The sequence below is a fragment of the Opisthorchis viverrini genome, assembly GCF_000715545.1.
Source record: "Opisthorchis viverrini unplaced genomic scaffold opera_v5_76, whole genome shotgun sequence".
Classification (NCBI taxonomy): Eukaryota; Metazoa; Platyhelminthes; class Trematoda; order Opisthorchiida; family Opisthorchiidae; genus Opisthorchis; species Opisthorchis viverrini.
The window spans coordinates 1596185-1600258 of record NW_008751730.1 but is presented as its reverse complement, the minus strand read 5'-3'; the positions used below and the strand labels follow the sequence as shown (position 1 = coordinate 1600258).

Below are 4074 nucleotides of genomic sequence, written 5' to 3'. Positions count from 1 at the left end.
GTTTTTTTAGCCAGAGGTTCCAAAACGTGCCTTCCTTTTACTGGCCCAACTCATCCACGACTTTTCTGAACCGATGCGCTACCTTATTGCTATAGTTACCGTGCTAATCGTAGAGCACTACTGTCTGTATCCGGTTGCTCGGTGCCAGATAAAGCGGGTTCGATGCTTGGATGCTCCACTCTCTCTCGTCTTCGACGTCATCAGCCGAATCCTGAGTGCATCAACCGTGTTTGGTGAAACTCGGAATCACCGATCGTGTTACTTTTGTCTCTTCACCCGCCTGATCAGCACAATGGGCGAAATCGCCGAGCACAATGCAGGTTTCCCAAGCCGGTAAGCAGCTATCGTTGGACTCAGGGGACACACGGTACGGCTCTAGAATTTCCGTGGGCTTATTGCAGTTAGCCAATCTCGTTCACCAGCCCATGAGTACGTGGCACAAAATTATGTTTCAATGCGCCCATCGAAGCCCTTTGCCACCGGGTGATCAGCTGACGTTCGTGTTCTTCAGAGGCGCGTATAATGTGGCGTTTGAGTTACATGAATGCACTGTTTTTCATATACAGGCCCTTACTGTTCAGACTATTCGTTCAACCAATGACAACCCTTTTCTCAGGACTCATTGGCAGCCCATCACAAATGTCCGCACTCTTGTGAGTGAAACTGATACTACTAGAAAGGTTCTTCAGTAGGTGGAAATTCTAACGAAAAAAATTAGTGGGTCCATGATTATTGTGATCATTATGGGATTTCCCTCCATGGTCCTCGTTCGCTCACCGAGGAAGAGGAGGGGTTTCTGTTGCAAGCACAGCGTTTTCACACCGCCCTAACAGGTCTCCATATTTGACGGCCGTTCTGGTAACACTGACCTTCATAAGGTGGTACAGTTCTAAGAACTTTGTGCCAAGGCACTGAGTCCCGACATACTTGCTACATGTTTTCGGTGTTCACTTGTTGCACCGTTTATATCTGAACTTGTTTGCTAATTACTCACGTTAAGGCCGAAGAGGCAGTGAGTGTGGCGCCAGGGAGAATGACTACCTAGGGCCAAATTATTCCACCAGACGCTTATTTTCTTGATAGCAGTATGCAAACTCAAGATTCAACTGCCTATATGAGATCGACATATTTCACTATCCCTATACTTGTGTCATACACAATGTCTCGAAGCAAACAATAAAATCATGCCAGATAATTCGTTTTCTTTGCAACTATGTCATAACTAGGATGAAAATGGAAGGTACTCACCCTACGCTTTCAGTTTATATAGACTGTGGACTGTAATTGCTGCAAGGTTTGCCCCAAAGTAATTATCTTTTTCAGTTTACAATAGGATACGCGTGTGAGACATAATGATTTGAGACCAGTTGTGCTACGGATTTCGACAAAAATATCAACCATAAAGTAGTTCCCATCAACCGTTTTGTCTGCATCGATCAGCTGTATCGAATTCCCATGGCGCTTCACTTGAAATCGAACTGGATGAATTGCTGTGTCATATTTTGAAATCAAGGAGGAACATGTTCGTCCTTTAGGGTAGCTTTGTTTTTTTGAAAATGGACAGCACCGGGACAAGTCAGAAGAATTTGTGGTCTACCCCATTACACAGAACTTCGGTTGAGACTGCAGACTCAACTGGATCTAGTGCGAGGATCTCTTTTGTGATGTCCTTCACTTGAATGTGCTGCCACGAGCCGCCTGATGTATATGTGAGTTCGCTATTCCACACATCGCAGTATACTTGCTTGAAGGAAACTACTGATATGCTTGCTAAGCCTTGTTTCAAAACCCACAATTGATTTCATCATTCTTGGCACTCATATTCCTCAAGCTTCCTTCAACCTCGTGTTCTACTGGGTCGTCGTTCGATGAGTCGGGCACACCAATCAGATCGCTCAAGTGTGAACACGTTCGCCTGTTCAGACGCGATAATTCAGATGCGTCCAATGTGCGTTGATGGAGTAGTGGTTACACGCTCGCCTCGCATGTCAGATGTCCGGGGTTCGAATCCCCGCACGGCCATTGGATATGCACTGCTGATGAGCTCTAATAAGAGTGAAACTCGAGTCCAGTGCTTCCCTTTGGTGTGAACTCACCCAAATAATTACGCAAGAACAGGAACACGACCTGATAAGCCCCAAGAAGGGCGAAACCGGTCATGGGCTGTCGAAGAGTTTTCAGCAATCTTGTGAGTAGTTTCCTTTAGGACGACGACCGTTCAAACGAGAGTGGCGTGGCTATGAAAAAACCCAAATCGTTTCAAATTCGGCAAGAACTATCGTTCTTACACCCATTGGGCTCAAAATAAAGAAGGCCCGATTGAATGCTCCGTACCAACTGGAACATGACGCGACCTTTGCGCAGCGTGTTCGTTTGAATAGTTTCATAGGAAAGAGATTCATTTGAGTTCTCTAATTAAAAACAAAAAAGAACTTGATGAATTGCTTCCAATTTTTTGTTTCAAGTAGAACATGGAGTTGACGGAAACCGCGTCTACCAGGTGAGCCCCAAGAAGTTTAAACAAGCGGAAGATTTTTCAGCAACCTTGTGAGTATTTTCACTCAAGTGTACTTTAGTAAGAACTGGCTGGAATCACGATGCAGGATCATTGCACAAAATCTTCACATGAAAACCGCCGAAGCGTACCATCTGGACGACGAACACCGTTCCCACCTGAGAGGGATCCTTTGTGGGATGCAATTTGATCCCCACAAATAAATCCGAAACACTCAGCAGCCTTTGCTAGCAATGATGAAAAGCGGCAAGTTTCTGTGTTGAAAATTAATCCTTCAAGTAGTGTGTTAGGCAGAATTCCACACGGATCCCGCTTTACCGCACGCCTTTAGGCGCTGCTACGGCCGATAAGCCTGACGCGCACGAGATTGGCCAAGAATTCGGGACACTTGCCGGTCCGGCATCAAGACGAGATCTGACTGGTCAGAAATCTGGACCCAACAGCCAATCGTGACCCAGTAGTGGCTAAATGCCGGTTGCCAATGCCGCATCCAGAACGCGTCAGAACTTCCAGAAAGTTATAACTGCTTACGCTATATATACGAAGCGCTGTACAATTGCTCTTGACTTCGTTTTGGGCATTAATAGACCTTGCACAACTTTGGTGGTTGTTTTGACGTGAACGCTAGCTTCGGAGCTCAGACCGAGAACTAAGCTGAGGGAAAATACCGTTACTACATTGTCAATCCAGGGGCACTCAAGCTGAAAAGCCGTAAAGCCGAAAGGGGGTCAGACTCTCTGTCCTTTTGACCCAACACTAATCATAACGTCGTTCAAACCTTTTCAGCAGACCGTCACTAGTTTTGCCCATTTGGTAGGCCTAGCTCCCAAGCTTCCAGTAACCCCAGCTATCAACATTTCCATATAGTTAAGACTCCCTTTTTTTTTCTCGACCGGTCGTTCTTGCTCCAGAAACTCTTGTGTGGCTGAAAAGCACTTTTGGTGGCAAAGACCTCTTATCAATTGTATTTTGAGTAGACCACCTAAGTTCCTAGAACTTTTATCAGAACATACCAGACCACAATGGAAAGTTCATACGTGACTGGCGTCAGAACAGAGCACCAGGCTCATTAGGTCTCGGGATTTCTACAGAAGAAAGAAAGATTTATATTACACAGAGTGAGTTGGGTTGTTAACGCAACTTGCTTTCCTGAAAACTCAAACAGCTTTTATGAATTCGCGGAATTGGTTTTCTAACAAGCTGATCAGAAAGCTGGATTCCGGGCAACGTGAACACGAAGATACTCAATTTACGAAAATTCAGTTGAAAAGATAGTCGTTTTTGTCCACAAAACAAATCACACAGCTTACTTACTAGTAGTCGGATAATGTAAGACATACACAGTGTGAGACAAACGATCAAACCGAGCAAACCGGTACTAGTTCACTATATTCGCACCGGATTCTGACACTAGTTAAAGTGTGGGAAACTATATGTGAATTCACAGTTGCCTCATTACATGCACCATCTTATCAGTCAGCGTTCCACAAATCCTAACGCAGCCACATCTATTTGTGCTCGAGGCTACGACATCAATGGTCGCTCTCTTCTCGGGCGAT

At 45.2% G+C, this 4074-nt stretch overlaps 1 protein-coding gene across 1 annotated transcript in view; it reads right to left on the bottom strand.

Annotated features, from left to right (window-relative positions):
* Positions 1-4074, bottom strand: part of T265_04485 (hypothetical protein) — a gene marked incomplete at both ends in the record, with an annotated part of 18833 nt that overhangs the window by 1016 nt on the left and 13743 nt on the right. The window lies entirely within an intron of this gene.